The following is a 23,703-nucleotide window of genomic DNA, read 5'->3' as shown; positions in this document are numbered from 1 at the left end:
GCCTTTAAAGGTCTCTTCCAACCCAAATTATTCTATGATTCCATGATCCTATGAAATTACCATAGAAAAATGTTCTCCTGAAGAGTTGCCCTTTACCTGTAATGCTAAGACTATAATCTGTAAATAGTGACAGCTTTATTTAAAAAAGTTGAAGCCCATTACATTTTTCCTGTTATCCAAATCGTGTCTTCCATAGGAGTCAATACACATTTTTCATATATAATCTTTTCAGAACATGAATCCAAGCCTCAAAGCATGATGCAGAAGTTCAGTTGTGTCCACTGCCTCCACTTACGGAGTGCTTTCCACTCTGTCCTTCAGGCCCAGATGTGATTACCCATACTACTTATGCCCTTTCTCTGAAGCAAACCTGTGACACAGCAACCATAACCTGGTCAGTAAGTATAAGTGGTTTCAGACCTCTTTTTGCCTTAACAGTGATACAATACTATTAAGCAATAAGAATAAAAATTAAGTTCTTTAGTACCAGGGAAAGAGCATACTTTCCCCATGGAATTATGATTTTTTTTTTTCTTTGTCCAAATGATCTGTGGGTACTGAAGACCAGGTTTTCTCGTCCTGAACTGTTTTAAATTTTCTTATCTGTTGCGGCCCGAAAAGGAGTCATTTAGGACGACCTCCTTCCTCGTGAGACCAACGACCAAGTTCATGATCCCCCTGGACTGAATTAAGGTGAAACGACACCAGCCAACCAATTTAACAATTTAATAATACAAAATGCAAGGCATGAGGTTACATAAAATGACTCAATGGCAACTACTCTAACTAAATAATTCAACTAAACAAACAAGTCCCCTACAGCACATCTTTTACACTTCGACAAAGAGAGGAGAGAGAGAAAGAGAGAAGAGAGAGAGATAGACAACGAAGAAGATATCACCACCCGTGGATCCAGCGGCGTCCCATTGGTCCTCTTGATGCTCCTTGGTGGCGGGGGTCCCCCTTTTTGCTTCTGATGGTGTCCTTTTTATACAGTCCCAGTCCCACAATCTCTGTCTGCATGCATATGCAACAGGCTGGTTCAATCAGGCAATGGCACCTCTGCAGGCCTTGGTGTCTCCTCCTGGTCATTGTGCAGGCTGATTCAATCAGGCAAAGGCACCTCTTGGTGTCTCCTCCCGGTATTCAACCAGGCAAAGGCACCTTATCTCAGTCTTTTCTGGGGTCCACCCCATATTGAGGTATGTTCAAGCTTTTGTATCAAGAAAAAGGTGTGAGTTCGTGAAATGTTTAAGACAGAAACCGCATGTTGGTCCACCACACTTATCTTCAGCTAAGGTGCTGGCAAAACTATAAGAAATTCCTGCTTAAAGTTAAAGCGGAACTGTTCCATTTTCCCTTAATGTTTTTTTTCATTCTCTAGGAACCTTTATTGCTTCTTTTTTGAATGGCTTAGCAACGTGGCCTTCAAGCCTTCATGAAGGCTCTTAAAATCACCTGTAACTAAACTGTGGGGGACCAGAAAAATTAGTATCAAAAAGATAGAGCAATATTAGCTTCAAATCCATCAGGAATTCTTCACGATTGGGGAAAACCCCAGGAAGGAAAACATTTCAGAAATGCTTTGATTTCTTCAGATATGTAAAATCATAGAACAATTTGCATTTAAAGGGACCTTTGGAAATCATCTTGTTCAATCTCCCTGCTCAAACCAAGGATAACTTCAAAATTAGAACAGGTTGCTGAGTGTCTTGTTCAGTCAAGCTTTGAATATTTCCAAATTGTCTCTAAGCCTCTGGTTCAGTGGCACAAATTGCTGCAATTTGTGTCCACTGCCTTTTGTGCTTTCACTGAATCTGGCTTCATCTTCTTCCACCTGTCCTGTAGGAAATTGTAAATAGCAACAAGATTCCCCCTCATTTTTCTCTTCTTAAGGTTAAACAAGATCATCTCTCTCAGCTTCTCCCCATACATTGTATGCTTCAGACCTGGGACCATACAGATGGGTGCTGTTGGAGTCATTTCAGTGTGTTGATACATTTGTTTGCACTTGTAAGACTAAAATGGGACACAGTACTCCAGGTGTGGTCTCCTAAGTGCCAAACACAGAGGGATAATCACTTCCCCTGAACTCCTGGTTACTCTCCTGCAAAAGCTGCCTTACGTACAGTTGGCCTTGGTCACTGTGAGGACCCACTGCTGACTCATGTTGAGCTTGTAGTCTGCCAGGATCCCCAGGTCCCTTCTGCAAAGCTGCTTTCTATCCACCTGACCCCATCTTGTATTATTGCATAGACTTATTCCACTCTGGATGCAAGCCTCTGCTTTTTGCTTTCATTGATCTTCATGAGATTCTTGACAACACATTGCTCCAGCCTGCCCAAGTTCCTCTAAATGACAGCAATTTCTCTCAAGTTTACTGACTTCTCACAGTTTGGTGGCATCCACAAACTTCTGGAAAGCGTACTCCATCTAGGATCCAAGTTATCAATGAAAACACTGAGCAACATTGGTTCCATCATTGAACCCTCAGGAATGCTGCCCGTAGCGAACCTTCACATAGACTTTTAACTGTTGACCACTGCTTTTTGAGCCTGAAGGTCCAGACACTTTTCCACACATTTTGCTGTCCACCCATCCAACCCATATCTCTCAAATTTCACTAAAGGGATACTTTGGAAGAAACTATGTTGAGAACTTTGCTGAAGTAGAAGCATCCACTGCTTTCCCCTCTTGTCTCCAGAGCAGGTCATCTTATCATAGAAGATCATCAGGTCAGTCAAATATGGTGTATCCTTGCTAAATCCATGCTGCTTTTTCCTAATCACCTTCTTATCCTTCATGGAAATAGCTTTGAAGAATATTTGTTCCATAATTCTCACAGGAACTGAAATGAGGCAGGCAGGCAGGTAGTACTCTGAATTTTCCTCCTTGCCTGTCCTAAAGGTAGGTGTGATGACTTTTTCCAGTCATTAGGAACCTCTCCACTTCATCATGACCTTTCAAAACTGATGAGACCAGCCTCACAGCGACAACGGCCTGTTCCCTTAGTACTCTTGGGTGCATCTGTCTGATCCCATGGACTTGTTTTTGTCCAATTTCCTTAGTTCAGTCTTTTTCTACTGTGGGTTACAGCTCACCTGCCCAAACACTGCTGCCTGTGTACCTGGGCAGCATGAGGGCAGACTTTGTTAAAGACCAAGGCAAAGAACGTATTGAGTGTATAAACCTTTTTGATGGCCTTTGCCACTGAGTCCCCCACACCATTCAGCAGTGGGCCCACCCCTAAGGGAAAACCTCACCCAGCAGCTGTGAAGAGTTCCCACACAGGTATTAACATGAACTTTAAGTCTATCCAGTATCCATGCCTGGACCCTTGGCCCCTTACTCAGCTGCTAGCTCAGACCTCAGGTCTTCCCAGATGCAGGTCTCCTACTCACCAGCTGGTCCAGCTTTAAGGTGCTAGGAAAACATCTCTGCACAGAACAGAGATTGAGGACATGCAGACAACAGCAATGACTTGGGACTATGCCCAGTAGGCAGTTTGACACCTCCACACTGGTTCAAAGTTTAAGAGTGTAAAATAATATAGCCGTATTCAGATGATGTTTCAGGGCCAGGGAATGGACCCAGACACTGTTCAGACTCTATTACACATGCAGACAGACAGAGTCTGGCCCCAGGGATCACCTTTTTTTGTTTTATTTGTTTCAGTGACACCTTTATAATTGTTCCTTTCCCTTGGAAGAAAAGATAGTGATTGAGAGGAAACTATACTATCTCTTGTCCACTAAAATAGTTTTTTTACAGCAGCAGTTCTCTTACAAATGAGGATTTTTTTCAGTGCACACACTCCAGCTGTTGAAAATCTTTGCATTTGATGGTGTTTTGGAAACTGCATAAATCTCCAGGGCAAGAAAAAGCACAACTATATCATTTTCGACTTTGCAGTTAGAAAACTGATATGTTGAATATTTCGCAATAAATGGTTTGTAACATAATTCTGAAATATGACCTAAATTATCAATGGATATAATCTTGCATAAATACAAGGAGGGAAATGGAGAAATTGTGCTTTACAGAAATAAAGCACCACCATTAATTATTGTTAAACTTTTTATTACATCATAACTATCATGTTCCCCTCCGTTGCAGGTACTCTTTCAGTATCTTTATATTTAGTGGATTGCCTTCTCCCTTTCATACTGAATATTGCTTTATTCATATTGCTTTGCATGTATCTAGTAGAAAATATCTCTCAAATCATAATTTGCATGACAGCATTTGCCCATCCTTTGCCCAGGTAGGTGGACATGCAGACCATTTTATGTAAAAAATTCTTTTGCATTTATCGTCAAGGTTTGGAACAGTTCCTTAATGCTTCAATTAACTGAAAGATTATCTAATTATTTACAGCAAAGCATAGTTGGGTCATTAGGGAGTTATTCTAGAGCCCATTACAAGTTGTCTTTGGAAATTTTTATAATAGTAAATCAAATAATTAGCCATTGTGAGCTGCCTTCTCTTCTGCTTTATCTATTATGAAGCCTCTTGATCGTATTTGTTCTGCACAGTATGATTAGATCAGAAAGGAATAGAAAAGTTATTTTTCTGACTGCTTTGAAAGAGTTTGTCATCTTCACAAACACATCCACATGTAGGGAGTTACAAACAATATAAGTTACATGCAAAAGCAGTGGTTGAGTGCTCTAGAGTGGGTTCAGTTAAAGGTCCTAAAATCATGAAATCCAAGCACAATAAATATACAGAAAACAAAAGCAAATTTGGGCTCCTACTTACCCAGTATAGTATCCTGGTAAGAAACTTTTTCCAAAATGGTATACCTAATTGTCACTGTGCTCCTACATGGGTAACCAACCTTCATCACTTAGTAGCCTTCTCAGTAGAGGATCACACAGAGCTCTAGCCTAAAGCCATTTATCCATGTGCTTGAGTTTTTGCGGAATCCAATTTGATTCTACTTACTGACAGATTCTACTCACCTAGAATGCAGAGAAAATTGGTGCAGTCATGTTTATTTGTCTTCCAGAAATCTCAAAGAAGTGGCATACAACAGATTTAAAAACTCTCCCAATTTTGTTAGCTTTTCTAGGCATTGAAAAGAATTTATTTTTATTTCTTTCCCCCTTCCTCTTTTTTAAATTATGAAGCTTCAGGAACACAATGTTGTCCAAAACATAACATCTGACACTTCATTTCTTTCACACAACTTTAATTTTGAAATACAAGAATTGCTGATTCATTCTGAACATTATCAATCTACATATATTGCTTTTAATTTTAAAAAAAGGAAGAAAAATGCAAAGGTATTTTTTATCTTGGGCTAATCTATGCATAAGAAGTAAGTAATAAATTACTTTCATCTTCTACTATAAAAAAATTACATTGTATGTCAAAGTATATCACCTGAACAGCATATTCACATGGAGAGTGTCAATTATTGTGAAATAGTCCCTCTGCATCGAAGGGAAATGTTCTGTCATCAGTTTTTTCCTCATTGTTTAGGCTGCATCATAGTGGAAGGCTGAAGTATTTGTTCTACATTGATATTAGAATTCAAAAGACAAGACTACTAATGAAGTAGACAGACAGGTAGCATGACTTAATTTGTAGAACAAATTTTGCAGATAGATCACAATAGATGCCAAATTCCTACATGTCTTATAAATCATTCAAGGAGTATTCTTACAGAAATCCAATTATATTCTATAAAATAGAAGAAGTATCACTTTCATAAATGCAAATTAATGATATTCCTGTAAAAGGAGATCAAATAAAATCTTTCTAGTGTAGGTGGCTTCATAAAAACTCCCACCTAGCAACTGCATTAAAAGGCGTGAATGAAGTACTGGTGAAAGATGGAAAATGAGCAGCCCTGCCAGTGAGCCCTCCTGTCATGACAGGTGCAACACACAACTCCTACAAAATCTCACTTCTAAAAGGACGGTTCAATATTTATGGAGAAACAACATTTTAATACTATATCAGCTAAAAGTCAAATATTCTACTTCGTGCAAAAGGAACAGTTGTGTCCCATGTCAGATATGCTATCACTTCAAATTACTTAGAAATGTGGATGCATCTTGTCATCCTGCTTTACTGAAGAAATGATTGAGAACTACCTTCCTTGTTAACCACAGTTCAAACTATTTTCCTGCCCAAAGGTACTAGTAATCCAGATAGTCCCATTTGCAATATTTTGCCCAAAGATTACTGGATGTGAATCTTTGCTTTAAAAATCTTTGCTTCAAAATATAAAACACTGTCTAAAGCTACAACAAAAAACACACAATGGCATGAAATTAATTCCAACATAGCTAGCCTAGGTCTGGAGGCTTTCATACCTTCTGTCTTAAGTAAAATGGATCCTGAAAACTGAAAATCTTGTAATTCAGATCGATCAATTCATTAACTGCTTACAGTATTCTGCTGTCACAGAATTTCTTGGTGCAACAATCTACCTGTCTAAGATGTACTAACAGGTTTTCTTTATTGCCACTGTCAGAACTGTTGTCCCTTAGTGTCCTTTAGAATGTCTCTATGCTATTTTTTTGTCATATCTCCCTCAGGGAGCTCCCCTCAGAATACCTACTGCTTTTTTTTTACAGTTTCAGCGATTTCTTCAACACTACAGCAGTCATTATGGTTTTGTAATGTTTTACCACAAAATGCTCGTATTTCCCAGAACTTCCTTTCCCCTTTCAATATTCTTTTCCAGTAGGAGCTAAGATTTCAAAATGAGTAGATCTAACACATGAGTTATCCAGTACAGTGCTGTATACTCTCCACTTCTAGAGAAAAATAGTTAATCAAATCAAAACCACAACTGAATTGTGCTGCTGGACCTTCAATTGCAATTGTTGAACTAAATTATTTTGGTTATGGTATGTAGCTAGTGGTGTCTTCCATACTTGTATTACTCCCAGTCTCACCTTCATTATTAATGATGTGGGCAAGGATCGTGGAGAGAAGAGAAAAGCACAGGTCCTCTGAAGGGGTTGCAGCTCAAGAAAAGGAGGGAAGGGAGGAGCCAAGAGAAGGCTGGACATTTGAAATGAAGTTTAGAAACTGAAGGCAGGTCTGAGGTCATACAATGGAGCTCAGCTGGATGGCTCCGAAGTTTGGATTTACTCTGGATTTTGTGTCTTTATTTGCTGCTTCATAAATGGTTTCTAATGAGAGATTTAAATTATACATTGAGAATTAAGTAACAAGTAGCTGAAATATTCAAGAAAATATACAGTAGACTGATATTCAACCACCAGGATGTTCCCTTAATGATTTTCCATCTTCCTCTGTTGGGTTGGAGGAACGTACTAATAGTGAAAGAAGGATCATATCTGCCTCTGTATTCTTCCCTCTACTGCTTGTTCTTGTTATAAACGCTTCGGCAGTGTCTCCCTCAGGCAGTGAAATTACCTCAGTGACATCCAGGATACCGAGACTACTGTTCAAAGGAAAAAGTACATACTGTTCATAAATGTCAGCCAGTAGTCAGGTTCTGATTTTACTTTGAACATTTCCTTTTCTAAATGCATATGGAACAAATGTGTACTACTAGGAGTAGAAAACTGAAGTGTTGAGAGGACAGTTTACATCTCAAAATGCATTGTCTGACAAGCTGGAGCCAAATTTGTCCTCAGTAAGACTTCTGTTAGGGATACATGAAAGACTGGTTCTTCTTTCTGTATTATAGGCACCAAACAATATTGCAGATTACTCTCAACAGCCACACTCTTGCCTTCCAATACTAGTAATTTGTGGCCACCTCAGAAGACACTGTCATTGGCCTAAGACTGAAGATTTTGGTTTTTCAGATAGAATAAACTACTATGAGTGGAGTCCTTCACAATCTAAGGAGCCCAGGCCTGCAGTCCTAGCAAAGAAAACAATTTGTGATAGAAAAAAACCCCAAACAAACCAAAAAAAGCATTCATCTTTCCTTAACTGAACTTTCTCAGCCAAACCTACACAAAATTCACAGCCTCCATTAATATTCCACTGCTTTTTGACTGATTCCACTTAAGCGTCCCATTTTATTTTATTTTCACTTCAGTTATTGCTTTTTTTCCCTGATGTAAAATCATCTTTCTGCTTCCAATTTTTTCTGTAATTTCCTACTAGAAACCACACTTTACCCCTACTCCTAAAGCTTCCTGCCTTATGCTACCACTACAGAATGAAAAGTCACTGAAATTGTTCTGGGCTTTCTGTATCAGTGTGATCCAAAACAGGTTTTGATTGATAATCCCCACTGGACTGTATCTTCAAGCACCTTGCTAACGTCTTAGCTAAGAAGGGAGAACACTAGGTAAAAAGTTACTAAATCTCTACCCTGTACTAGCTGACTGGTCATAGATACCTGTGACTTAAGAAGAACATTTTTTAGCAAATGATCTACATAACCTTTCTATTTATGGCTGGCCATAAGAATTAATCATCTGTTTCACAATAAACTGGGAGGTTTGGGCAGGGGAGAAGAGGGGAATGTTGGTTTGCACAAGAAGGGAATCAAGGGTTTTTGAAATATTTTCATAAGAACAATGCGCATAAAAACATATTTTTGCCTCAGAGTAATCAATATGGTCTTTATCTCCCATATCCCCTTAAATCATATCCCAGTTTCTCTTCCTTTTTTCCCTTACTATGAGGTCCTCCCTGGATGTGAAAGGCTCTGAGATTATATTTCCAACTGTGCTGGTGAACGAGATTTCCTCACAAAAAACATTTTTGTCAAAATTCCCCTCTTTAAGTTCATCTCAAAGTAGGGTATAGTTTTGGTAATGTATGCCATTCCCGGGGAAATTATGACAATTTTAGATTCAGGTTCACCACTGATTCAGGTTTGGGATGTTGAAGGAGTAGCTGATCTGTCTTCTCACCTGCGAAGGAACAGGTGAGAGTTATCACCACAGACCAGTGCACATTTCCTACTGACTCGCTTCCTCTAGACTCAGCATTGTACCAAATCACATCCAAACATTGCTGATGCACACATATTATTTAGAAGACTACTTGCAGTGGAAAAAAATTGTAAATTTGGACATGAAAGTATATCTGAATATACTGAATATTTTCAGAATAAATGTTGAAACTTTCAGCTAGAAATATTTTTCATCATGATGTCCTGGTGGAACATGTCACTCACAGAAAATATCCTAATCCCAGGAAATGCTGTAACCAGTAAGAGAGATCATTCTCTCTTGTCCCAATTTTCTAGTGCTGTTAGACAAAGGGCCAACAATGGGAGTGGACACGATAACTTGGAGCAGAACTACATTTAAGGCAGCACTGAACTTGAGTGCTCTGTTAAGAATTTGTGATTTTCTTTTTTTTTCTTTTTTTTTCTTTTTTTTTTTTGAGATTGATACAAAAGGACCAGAAGTATTTCTCGTGTTCAGTTCTCTGAAGTAACTACAATGGAACCAAGGAGACCACTGATGTCTGACAGACAAGGTCCAAGGTTATACCACAATATATACTGTAAATTAAATTTTTTAATTGGTCTAAGATGACAAATGTTTCTTTTTACCTAAAGAATGTTTAATATTTCATTCACAGTATGTCAAATTTCATTCACAGTATGTCAAATTATTTACAAAACATAGGAAAGCTTTTCCTGCCATGCTCCAAACTGTCCAGACATTTGTCTATAACTCTGTTTTGTATTGTATTTCGCCCAATTCAATGGCAAATGTCAGAACAATTTGGTAAAAGTCCTTCAATAAAAATTCAGATAGGTATTAGACTCTGATTTTCACTTTTCTCAGAATCACATTTAAATGAAGTAATCTGTCATGATACAATATATTTGAAGCATTCTGCTGTTAGAAGCACAAGTCTTATGAGGAGCGGCTGAGGGAACTGGGGTTGTTTAACCTGGAGAAGAGGAGGCTGAGGGGAGACCTTATCGCTCTCTACAACTACCTGAAAGGGGGTTGTGGCGACGAGGATGTTGGCCTCTTCTCCCAAGTAACTAGTGATAGGACAAGAGGAAATGGCCTCAAATTGCACCAGGGGAGGTTTAGACTGGATATTAGGAAAAATTTCTTCACCGAGAGAGTGGTCAGGCATTGGAACAGGCTGCCCAGGGAGGTGGTGGAGTCGCCATCTCTGGAAGTGTTCAAAAAACGTGTGGATGTGGCACTTCAGGACATGGTTTAGGGGACATGGTGGCACTGGATTAATGGTTGGACTTGATGATCTTGAAGGTCCTTTCCAACCTAGTGATTCTGTGAATTACAACTATGCAGGTTAAACTTTGCGTATAACAGACAATACCACCCAGATTTTGCTTGTTCTTTTTGATCAGTGTTAATACTTAAACCTAAGATTTTCTTGAGCAGTGTCATTTGTGTAGAAAACACCTCAGGTATTCTGGATGCTGGCAAAGGTTTGATATGAAATCGTTATTTTACACACTGCATCTTAGATTAGCTTTCTGGTGCCCTCTTAATTTCATGAAGATTTCTGGTAAACTTGCCTCTGTCTTCCACTGCTGCTGCCCCTCTCCACCTGGGATTTGAACTGCCAGTTTCAATCACTTCCCTAATAACATCTCCCCACCTCAAGAGATCCCTGGTCTATTCCTCAGGCTTTTAATATCCTTCCACTCGGGGCCTCGGAAGGGGACTCAAGTAACCTTATTCCTCTGGTTTCTCCTCTGAGGACATGATAAAAAGTTTTGGAGCCAGTGTTCCTCCATTTTCCCATTGCTTGCCTTGGCCTTTTTTTATTATGTTGCAAGATCCAGGCCTGCTTATTGTGCTAAAATAAGTTATTAAAACAGAAGGGAACTTCGCTAAAGACAGTTGCAAATTAGTTTTGTCAATAAGGCAAGTAGGTTTTTGTATTATTTGCTTTAAAAATGTCAATCATTAATTCTAGTTATCACAAAATTATATTGCTGAAAATTGAAGTAAAATAATTCTTTAATTTGAACCATAAAGCATCCTCATAAACCTCAGAGAAAATAAAATTGCAATCATTCATTTCCTTCTCTCTGAAACTCTATATTGTAATTTAGCAGATCGTCTTTGACTGTAGAACAATGGTTAATTTAAATACTATTAAATCAAAGATACTTTGTGTAGTTAGTGTTTTACAAAAGCAAAATCTACTCTAGCAAAGTCATTTACCTTAGAATCATTATCATTAAATGATTAAAGCATATAATCTCAAAGACTTTGTGCCTAATTGCAACGTCTGCTGAATAGTTGAGGGGTGCTCTTTTATACGTGACTCCTAGCTGAGGTAAACACACTGTCTGGTTTGGGATTTTTCATCTTCCTTATAAGCCAAGTCCTACTGAGCAAACAAGAAATATTAATGAATATCTATGATTTTTTCTTTTCTTTCCCTGTTATTTCAGCACATGCACATTGAAGTAGTCTGTAGATTAATGCCTAATCATAATTGAAACCCATAATTTTGACCATCTCTGCAAAATGCCACCAACAATCATCTGATAGAGCTATTAGCAGAGTTTAATACACCGCAGAGGATGCACAGGAGGGGAGGAAAAAGCATGACTAAATATAAGTCCCTCTGGCACACAGGCCTACAGAGGCTTTACATCGCACTGTACAGCACCCACCCCTCAGCTGGGACAATGTGATGCTCCTTTTCCCAGAAGTTTACAGGTTTGTAGAGCTTCATGGAGCGACACACGCCTCCTCACCACGGCAATGCCCACCACACCAGGGGGGCACGAACAGCCAGCCAGCGTAATGTGGTTGAATGTTGGATTTGAGAATACACAAAGGCAAATTTGTCTTTCTGTCATTCTTTTTTTCTGAGTATACCAGCAACAAGCCTGAATCTTTGCCCATGTCCTGAGATTGATGATGAGCTGTGAGCTAAACAAAGCTACAGACCCTTAAAAGATAGTTTACAAAGACAAGACAATCCCCATTACTCTCGGGTACTCCTGAGTTTACGTTCCAGCCTCGCTGCTGTCTCACGTTTCATGTTGAACTTTGAGCTAATCAATTAAAATGGTCTGGCCTCAAAACAGTCATTTATAATTGTTGTCTGTGCTTATACATAGCACTTGGGTGTCTGAAATGTACTTATGAGAGAAAAGCAGTTTCACAAGTACAAAACAGATTTTACTTAATAGTCATTCAGTTAATGAACCAGGATGCTAGTGAGCCTGAATTGTTGAAAGAAAAAAAAAAAGCGCCAGTGCCAATATTTTTGCTTACATCTCTTTATTCTGAGGCCTTAAGTCTTTTTTATTTTGCCATGTACTTCTCTATGCTAAGCAGATACCGGTCTGGAAAAGGCAGCGCTGTTTAACCGTTAAATTGATGCTGGTCCTTGGTTTAATCATTACAGTAATGCTGTACAGGGACCTGGTATTATCTCTAGAAGTAAATGATTTTCTACAGAAGGATTACCTTTCACTAAACCAGACTCAACAGCTACTTCTAAATAAGTTATACAAGGCACTGTGGCAACAATCTGGCTTTCAGTAATTTTTAACATTTACACAATTCTGTTGCTTTCTAGTAAGTTGAGGCTTTGTTTTAGAAGGATGTGAGCTTTTTAAATCTGTTTCTTGTGCTGTTACCATTGCTAGAGAAATGACTCTTCTAACTACATTTCTGAAACAGAGAACTGCTGCAAAAAGCTTACCAGCATGCTGCTGCTGACCATGCTGTTGAAATTCTGGTAGCAAGTTCAGCCATACGTCAGTCGGCACAAAAGGCACAGCTCATTCATCAGGCTGCATCCTGCAGCAGTTATAAGAAGTGAAAACGTAATGTAAATGTATGGAAATACATAAAGAGACTGGAAAAATTGTCTGCTTTCATTTTTCAGAGACAATGGCAGGGTAAGTGTGGTAGGTTGATTATGCTTGCCATTGACAGATGAGTTATACCCTGAAGACCTCCATGAAATCCACCTCTGCTTCAGAAGCTTTGGGAACAGACCAGTCACCTGCGTGTTTAAATAATGCAAAGGCTGGAGGGTCCCATTACCACCCTGCTGAGCTCATGTCACCTTGGTTTCATCAGAGCAGGGAAAGGAGAACCCACACCTCCATGATGACCCAGCCCAATGTTTTGTTCCTTTATAAAATTCTCTGTCAAGTACAAAAAAAAAAATTATTTTGGCATCAAGGAATGGCTCAATGTCCAGATGGAGATCAGTGATGAGTGGTGTCCCTCAGGGGTCCATATTGAGATCAGTACTGTTTAATGTCTTCATCAATGACCTAGACAGTGGGATCGAGTGCACCCTCAGCAAGTTTGCAGATGACACGAAGCTGAGCGGTGCAGTTGACACGCTTGAGGGATGGGATGCCATCCAGATGGATCTGGACAAGCTTGAGAACTAGGTCCATGTGAACTTCATGAGGCTCAACAAGGCCAAGTGCAGGGTCCTGCACAGGGGTCGGGGCAATCCCCAGTATCAGTACAGGCTGGGGGATGAAGGGATGGAAAGCAGCCCTGCCCAGAAGGACTTGGGGGTCCTGGTTGATGAAAAGCTGGACATGAGCCAGCAATGTGCGTTGGCAGCCCAGAAGGCCAACCACATCCTGGGCTGCATCCAAAGCAGTGTGGCCAGCAGGTCGGGGGAGGTGATTCTGCCCCTCTACTCCACTCTCATGAGACCCCACTGGGAGTCCTGCATCCAGCTCTGGAGCCCTCAGCACAGGAAAGACATGGACTTGTTGGAGCAGGTCCAGAGGAGGACCACCCAAATGATCCGAGGGATGGAACAGCTCTCCTGTGAGGACAGGCTGAGAGAGTTGGGGTTGTTGAGCCTGGAGAAGGCTCTGGGGAGACCTTATTGCAGCCTTCCAGTACTTAAATGGGCTTATAAGAAAGATGGGGATAAGATTTTTAGTAAGGCCTGTAGCAATAGGCCAAGGTGTACGGTTTTGAACTAAAAGAAGGTAGATTTAGACTAGGTTTAAGGAAGAAATTTTTCACCATGAGGGTGTTGAAACACTGTCACAGGTTGTTCAGAGAGGTGGTAGATGCCCCATCCCTGCAAACATTCCAGATCAGGTTGGACGGGGTCTCTGAGCAACCTGATCTAGTTGAAGATGTCCATGCTCATTGCAGGGTGGTTGGACTAGATGGTCTTTGAAGGTCCCTTCCAACCCAAAGATTCTATGATTCTATGAATCTACTGAACCTGAGTAAGTTAGAATTTAGACTTTACCTGAGGAAAAAACCAAAGCCTACTCAAATGGGTGTATAATTCATTTAAAATGACCAATACTAGCAGCTAGTAAAAGAGTATTGCCTTCTCTCTAACAAGGTAGATGTGAAAGTATTTGCTGCTAAAAGGACATGTTTAGGCAAAAGGAGAGTCAAGATATTCTCTTACACTTGCCTGATTCTTGTGGAGGAAAAGCCTCATACCTTGACTCTTTCTACATCTCTCACTTCCCATGAGTCTTTAAGGTCTTAGCTGTGGCATCACACCTTCTCTTACAGAGAGAGCATAAGACTAAACTCTCTCTTCCTCAGTGAGCTGGGATGAAGTTGGACAGTACTGACTGGTACCGATTGTATGTTTGAAAAATAGAGGTGTTTTCTATCCCTGTGAAGCTTCTATACAGCTGAGAACTGCATTGCATGAAGCCTGGACATAGAAGCAGAATTTCTGCTTCAGCATCTTCAAAGTCTGTCAGAGATAAGGACGAAACATATCATGGCACCACGGAGGTATCTTTTCTACAAGGCTTTCACATGACTTCCTCCATCTGCTGGCTGGCAGCTTTATTATTCCGGGAGAGCACAGCTTTGATTCTCATGTGAGTGACTGGTATGTGAGTGACTCCTTAAACCATGGAGCTCCCACGGTCTCAAAATCCTGCTCAGCAGAGTCAATGGAAATTCACTGCTGCAAATCAAAGCAATTTGGCCCTAGGGAACTGGGTAATGTGCTGGCATATCTTGCCTTTTGAGGTAATTAAAAATCACACTTCTGAGAATCCATTAATGACACAACAGAGATCCCAAAGGACAGAAGTCATTAAGTGTATGAATCACGCCCTGTCATCCTCAGTTTTAGCTATCATTAATAAGGCTTCTTGGATCTTCTGAAGATTCAGTCCACAGTGTGAATCTCTTTAGTCATGATGCGCTTCCTGACTGTGTCCCAAAGAAGGACTTTCATTCGTTGAACCAAACACTGAGGAAACTGTCAAGTGATTATTTTGTACCTTGAGAAGAAGCCAAAGATTTGATTTACATCTTGTTGACACAAACTGGCTTCTCTCTGGATATGGTTTTCTAGGAAGAGATTACAGTATTTTTTTACAGTAAAAATTGCTGTGCAAATATAATTAGAGAGAAAATAAAAAGGAGACAGGAGACAAAAGGAAATCTTTTAAAATCTAGTGGAGATTTTTCCTGGGAAGAAACAATGAAGGAAAACAGCCATATGCCTTAGTAAACAGGACCTGCTTCTGAAAAACCAGATGAAGGCTAGATCAGTGATTAGGAGAATAGGTCTAGATCAGAGTCCAAAATCTTTTCTGCACACCCAGCCAAGATGATTGTGCTCAGTTTAAGTACGTAGAGGTAAAAAATGAGCTGATGAAGTACTGTTTGTTGTGACAGGGAGAAAATAACACCTGTATTAACTATTTGTAGTGTGTTTCTTCTTTCCTTGTCCCTCCTCAAAGAATCTTATATCCAGTAGACAGAAAATCCAAGTATGTATGCTTGTTATGGTTTGTTTAACAGTTTTGTGAACTTCAACAGAAATTTGGACAAGTTTATGGAACAGAAATCCACTTAAGTTACTCTGTATATAGAAACTACATTTGGCTCAGGAAGACCCTAAGCTGTAAACACTGGGATACTGGGAGTGTATGAGGGATAATATATATGCTTAGTCTCTTCTTGCATTTTTCTGTAGACAGGCACTTTGGCTGTTATCATTGAACAAAATTTTGAATGGATGGGTTTCTGTCCTGATCTGGTAGAGCTTTTCTGGGATAACATTAAACCCAGACTCATTTTATGAATAAAGCTGTGAACAACAGTGAATGCCTGATTATTGGCAGTGACAGGCAGCGTGTACAAGGTCTGTTAAAAGCTATCGGCTCACTTCAGCTCCCTTTGAAAGTTGTGTTTCACTTCACTATTCAGTCAGGCCATATCTGAACATGGCAGAGAAAACTGTGTTTCAGGAACACAGAGAAAGAAATATATGTGCCTTAAACAAACATACACTTAATAACAATCTTTAAAACCAAACAGCGAAATATAACTTGAAAAGATTTTTAAGTAAGCATGCAGCCTGTAATGCAGTAAATCCAGTCTGATGGATTCAGACAGGCTGTGTCAGAGGCTTTTGCATTTACAGTCAGTCCAACAGAAACCTCTCAACACATGTACATCATTTGGAATTATCTCCTTGGCAGTAGCAGCCTACTGTGTCAGATATCACTACAAGGAAGAGAATATTTTATTATTGCTCTTATTGCATTCAGTTAACCTGAAAAAACACTCATGTTCATGCCTGTGTCTGTAGATCATGTGTTTGATGACAAATACAATGTTGGGTTTGTAAGCCTGATCCAAGGGCCATAGTGGGCTGCAATATTTCTGGAAATTTATTATTTCTCTTCACCTACACTAATTTTCCTTATTCCATCCTGAGTATGTGGGCCCAATGGTTAATAATCAGGATATGCTGTTGCTTATTTAATCGCAGATGTGAACTGTCTGTAAAATGACACAGGAAAGTTCAGTTTGCTGTGCAAGCATTACCTTCACCTAGCAGCATCATGATAAGCAAAACTGGAGATGATCACTTTAGCAGTGAAGCCAAGAGTTTAATGGATGCTAAAGATGCCCTTTCTGCCCTCACCATGGTCCATAAGGCTTGTTGAAGAAGAGACCATGCTCACACAGCTGCTGCTACCTCTTTCCTTGTTCTGAGGACGTGCAGAGAATTTCCATCTCCAGACTTTTCCAACTGGCACTAAAATTCAGGGCTGAGGTAAACAAATCTGTGCTGTAATTTGCTCTCCAGGCATACAAACCGAGTGAATTACATCTCTTAAAAAATCTGTGCAGAGACTGCAGCCATGATTGTGGGTTTCTGCTTTTAGGTCAATTCAGACGGCAGCAGTCTCAGTCAAAATGAAACAGGAGCTGACCAAGAAAGAGCAATTTATTGCTTTGCTGACTTGAGAACTCACAATATAAATCCAAACATCCAGCACAGTAAGTCACCAGTTCATCAGTGTAATAAATCTGGAACAATTCAGATACCAGAGTTTAAAAGGGGAAACTTATTAGCCATTTTTATGCAATAGATATATCAATGGCATAACTGTGACAGTTCTGAAGAGTCAGCATTTGTCTCAAATAGTAATGATGCTGCCCACGCTGAGCGCGGCACACATTACTCCTGCAGCAGGACCTGACCTCACATTACCACGCAGGAGCACTGCAGAGGCCTTGATGTTGCTGAACTTCTGCACAAGCGGTGAACAAAAGTGCATACTGATGGTTTCTAGGATGAGCTTGCAGGGGTTTTTGTTGGCATGAGGAGGATGCATGGAAATATAAAACTCTCTCATCAACAGGCAATGGCATTTAGAATAAAGCTCAAAAATGTACTTCGATAGGAGTCTTAAAATATTCTCCCAAAGGAAATCAAGATGCATTCTCCTCAGAATCAATAACTACAGAATAGGGACTTAGTCCCTCTTATGTAAACCTGAACCCATGACTCCTTTAATTAAGTGAAACAGAAGTGAAACATAATGACAGTGGAATTTTCCTACCACATTTTGAATTTGCATTTCTTCACCAAGGTAAGTATCTTCCTTAGCTTTCTACTCAAAACTTAATAACTACAATTAAACATGTTCTTCAGTCACGCACCTAAGCTGGACCAGAATGAAACAGAATACTGAAATGCCGTCAAGCATACAAACAGCATGTTTAAAAAGCATTAGATTTGCTATAGCTCTGGGGTCATCGCTGTATTCTGCTGCCCTCTCCTGTCACTTACTATCATTACAACAACATGGGCTAATGGCTAGATACAAGCAGATTATAAAAATCCACATCCAAATGCATAACAGTAAACCACTGCTCTGAGATGTATATGGGGCTGTGCAGCTTTTTTCAAAAGATGCTTTGAAATGTCCCCTTCCTGACTGCTATATTTCTTTGCATAGTAGATTAGTTTAAGCTATGGTTTTGTGTATGGCTCTATGTTTCTGTAATTTGAAAAAAGAGGGTTTAGATTATAAAATCTACGAGATACTTCAGGATAATAGCTTCTAGATGAAATCCTGAATCCATAGAAACAAGAGGAAGTTCTCCTGATGACTCCAAGGAGTTCAAGGTTTTACTTTCTGGCACTAAGCGGTGATGCCGACCAGCAACTGAAGCCCACTTGAAATAACTTCTTGGCAGGTGATTATAGTTTGCTTAACTTTGCCCAGGGTGGATTAAACAGTCTGGCAGTTAAGTGTTTCCAGTTTACATGAACAAGTCAACTCAGATTGGTGAAGCTTATTAAATTTGGTGTACTGCTCCAGAAACATAGTAGGTAATGGCTAAGTATTACTACTGGAATTCAGATTTTGGATCAAATTGACTAATAGAACTATTTCCCAGGCATAATTTGGATAAGAAAATTCCTTCCGTCATCTTAAAAATTGCTATAGATGCATTTTGTTAAAGATGTTAAAATAGAAAATGTTTAAATTGCTGCATGGAACTCAACACATTCAGGAAAATAATTTCAGTTTGCATAAAGTTAGTTATCTTTGACGTAATTCTGTGGAAAACATACACAATTTAGTGCCATACAGTTATTCCATTGAAGGCCTCACTGTGTAGAAATGCTCATCCTGAAAGAAGACCATAAAGACTGTATGTTTAATGAAAGAGCACATGAATAATGAAATCAGCAAGGTTAACAATAAGGAAAGAACGGAATTTATCTAGCTTTTAATTTTTCTTAATCCTGCAAAGGGTTCCAGGAACAATAAAGACCAAAAACATGTTTAAGAAATTAAATGGGGAAGGGGGATGACACAGTCACACAGTGCGAGATCGCCTTTGGCTCCTCATGTCTTGACATATCCTGTGTGTAAGTAGCCTTCTTCTCTGTATTTTACATCTCACTTTCTGAATTTTATTAGTGCTTTCCCACTGTGAGACAACTTTGTGATTTGCTTGGTTTTCTCCAATAGCTATGTCTGTTGCATGTTATGAAACTCCACCACAGTTTATGAAATGGGTGTTTTTACATGTGAAATCGATAATTCTTTCTCACTGCATGCGCAGAGGTCTGTAATGTCTACATAATCTAGCACTTCAGAGCTGAATCTCTCAGGATAACTTCTGGTATCAAAGGACAAGTTTTGGTCCCACTTACTTACACTGTGGAAAAATCCAAGAATTTCCTTGAGTTCAGTGGAATTGCTCTGGTCTTGTTTTCCACTTATGAAGTTATCTGTAGAGAAAAACAGAGAACATTCCTCTTGCTCCTCTTTGCTTCCCATTGTAGAAAGCAGCTAAGATATTGCCGCCTTCTGGAATCAACGTGATTAGATGAAATCAAGGAAACAAAACAGGACTCATCCTCTGGCCCCAAGGCTGAATGAACTCTATCTTCCTTTAATTCTTTTTGTATTCATAATTTGCATCTTTTGAAATAAAACACTCTACCATTTATTCTGATTGAACCTAGCATGTTATTAAACAGATGTTCTTTTGAGTTCCTACTGATTACTACCAGTTTAAGTGAGAGATGGGCCAATTTCTTAAACGGTTTTATCTGACTTCGAGGAAATCTGGCTTGCTTTCTTCCATGGACTGAAAAGAGGATTGACTCTGTTGAAGAGAATCAAAATACTTCAGTATGACAGCAGTGGGAGACTTAAGTTTGTAAAATTTCCACAGTTTCTGGGGTGAATCTGAACAGTCCCTGGAGGGGCACATTGTGATGGACATTTCCATCATTTGAGTTTTCTTTTCATTAAAATGGATTTTGCTTACACAAGAAAGTCCTACCAATCATAGCAGCACAGTTAGGCTGGTGTTGCTATCGTAATCTAACTCGTTACTTACTGTTACGGTATTATTGAATGAATTACCTGGTGGCAGAAGAATTCTGGGCACGACGTGTGCGAAACCTCGAACACCACTAGATGGAGATGTTTTCTCACGTTCTCCTCATTCGCCGGCTCTAACGGACGTGCTGAAATTTCTTATTTTAAGTATTTTCATTTGTGATGACTGCACCTTAAGAAAGGCAAATGAGTTTAAATAACTTTCATATATAATCAAGCCTTCCGTGCTTGAAATGTTTGCACATGAATAACAATGAACGTAAGAATTAATGAAGTCCAGCATGTAGCTGTTTAGACTGAAAGGAATGAATAGATGTTGTTGTACAAGTAGGGAGAAAATATTGGAAGGATAGCTAAGGCCTCCCTACTTTTGCTTAACAAAACGAACTATTACTTATTTAGCTTTTGTCACACAGTGAAAATCAGTTTATAGCGATATTTCTTATCCAAAAAACAGTTTTCAGCTCCAGAGTATTTAAATGCATTCCTCCCCAAGGAAACAGCCCTGAGCAGCATGTGCTGTGTGCCGTCACTGCTGACGTGACAGCACCTATTGTCTTTCTGCCCTCACCAGCGTGCGGTGTAATGACAAAGACAGAGGCTGATTTAGAAACAGTTAAACAACTAATCCAAGTTAGGAGATCCAGAAGACATACCATTCACATTAAGATGCAGAAAAAAAATGGTCTCTGAAGAGTTGCAAAACCTTGTTAAAATAGATTCCTTAGATTGCATATTGAGTTGAAACAATGTCATTTAAAAATTCAAATATGTTGCACAGCACAAGCTTAATATTCCCACACATATTATAGTTCATAATAAATGCTGTGTGATACAAATACTGATTTTGTGAATCAATTAATTTTAAAAAAATCCTTAATGACTTTCAAAAATAGGTTGCGTTTTATATTTCTTAAAAATGACTGGTGTATTGAAGTTCTGAAAAATTTTGCTTGAACACATAGGTGTTCACGCATACTTGCTTTCTCTTTTAATTTGTGTTTCTGTGGGGAATAGTTGCAATTATGATAGCTCTATAGAAAACTATTCCAGTTCGAGTTGCTCTCCTATGGCACCTTACGGCTGGGAGGTGCTTGGGCACTGGTGCAAAGTGTTTTGGCTCCCTTGCCCTTTTCTTGGATCCTGCTGGAACTGCTGCCGCTGCTGCTACCCACGCAGCACTTGGGCAATAAATAGTGATGACAGTCTCAAGCAGCCTGAAAAGGTCAGGGACAGGGCCCATTTTCTAACACCTCTAGGTCATCTGAATCCCTCGCTATTTCCTAGATCCAACAAAATTATTCTGGTTCGCTGTATAGCTACTGGGGCTACCCATTCCCACTCAGAGATTGTCCACAAATGCATCTCGAAGGGAACGTGGGCAGATCAGGAACACGAAGAAAATTTTTAAAAATCACAGTGTAACTGACATAATAATGGGACTGTTTTCTTATCAGTTTGGTAGTTTTTTTGCTTGGCTGGTTTTTTTTTCTCTTCACATATCAGTGACCTAAAATTATGTTTTTTAAATTTGAGGAATAAGAATTCCCATATAACGTTAATGAAATCTTTACTCCCCAAAAGCTGTTTTGGCCATTCATATTACAGACCATATGAAACTATAAGCAGTTTCTAAAGCTTTGAAGTTTCTAGTTAGTAAACAGAAAGATAAACAGAGAATTCATGTAATACATAAATATATTTGTACCTTTGTGTTAAAAGTCAGAAAAACAGAGAACATGGTATTACCTCTAGTCTGTGCAATTTTTTTACTGTTTTCTTATAAACGATTTAACATAAATGTACATCCCAGACATCTCTGGCAGGGCCTTTTTATGCCAATAATGAGAAATAAGGGTGTGTATCTAACCCCAGTTGGAGAAATCATCTGCAAAATGTTGATGGCTCAGAAGAAAATTGGAAGTGTAGACAGTGAATCTGTTTGAATACATACAGAAAAAGGCTTTATTCAGTAGCAGAGGTATAAAGCAGTATTTTCCAATAGAGTTAGGTGATTTAGAAATCTACTTTCACTGACGTTCAAAAACCCAGAAACTCTAATTACTGAAGGGCCTTGGTTAACTTTACTTTTTGAAATTCCCTCATTCTCATAGTGGGGTTTTTTTCCTTATATATTCTATTATATTAAAAGCTCTAAAATAGGAAACTGAAACAAAACAGATACAAGATCTATATATTTGCTCATTTGTAATTTCTCTGAATTCAGTTAAATACTAAGCTACTAAAAAACTTACTTGTAATACATTGTCCTAAATCAAAAATTCCTGCTGAGTCAGAAGGCACACAGTTTATAAATCAGACCCTAAACATGGGTAAATAAATCTGTGCAATATATAAAAACTCTGTAGTTAGCACATTTGAAACAGAAGCTTTAAAAGTAAACCTTTATAAATCAACTCCCTAAATCAAAGAGAAAACAATGATTTTTCTTGTCTTATAGACCAGGGAAAGTTACTCCCCAAGCAACTTCTGCAGATAAAGGCTCTGTTTTTAATATAAGTTGATGTATTTATGTATGGAGAAACTACAGACCAAAGTTAAGCAAGAAACAAAAAACTCTAAGTACCAATCCAGAAACGTTTTGGCACCAAATGGTTTAACAGTTGGATAATTCAGAAGAATGTTTGGACAAATACAAGGTAGGGAATGACCACACAGCAAATGACAGTCAGCAAAGGGGTTTTCATCTGCTATAAATTATGCACAATTTAATCAGAGAAAAGTCATTAGGCCTAAAATGAGCATTTCCTACCAGTTTATACAATGTAGCTTTTAGATGTTTATTAAACTTCCAGCATCAAGGACTACACATTCATCCCGTGTTGGGAAGCTTGTGTGCAAGTGTTTATTTAAGTATATATTTGTACTGTGAGTTACGCTATGACTTTGCAGAGTCTGTTACGGCTTTTATTTCATTACAGTTCAGGCAGCATTTCAGGGACTGTGCTTGCAAATGAGGTGTTAGTGTTGAGATGGAACATAGAAGTGAATATTTTACACAAAACTATAGCATTAGTTCGTAAATTATTTTCTTCTCTCATTTCAATAATCTTTTTGAAACTCTCTGTTCATCAAGGCCAAAATTTCTCCTTAAAGTAGACAGACTTCCACCCATTATTAAAGTCAATATCTGAGGAGGATATTTGCACAATGAATAAGGAAGGATTATAAAAAAATGATGTAGCTACTAATCAGCAACAGGGAAAAACAGATTATTTTAAAAGACCTAACAAAAGAAAATCCTTTAATATTTCTTTATACTTTAAAGTGAGGAGCTGGACAAAAGAACTTCTTTTTAATTTGTATTTCACTTCCAGGATTGACTCTGTCATTCTAAGAGCTGCAGTATTTGTAATGAGTGTATGTATATACATATCTATGTGCATACATGTGTGTATATATATATACTTATATGTAGCTGGCTACACCAGGCCATACATTAACAGACCAATCTGTTGAAACAACACAAACTTTTCAATTCTATTTATGTTATACATCAAACTTTATCTTCAGTGTGACTTACAGCCCTTCTGCAATTTCCAGATGTAACTTCTTTCTTTCAAACCTAGTGATGAACCAGGTCTAAGCTTCATTTAAGACTGCATTTTCATCATGGACCTGCC

Source organism: Phaethon aethereus, assembly GCF_964289735.1.
Source record: "Phaethon aethereus genome assembly, chromosome: 3".
In the NCBI taxonomy this organism is placed as follows: Eukaryota; Metazoa; Chordata; class Aves; order Phaethontiformes; family Phaethontidae; genus Phaethon; species Phaethon aethereus.
The sequence above is the reverse complement of the archived record's forward strand: the minus strand, read 5'-3'. Positions refer to the sequence as shown.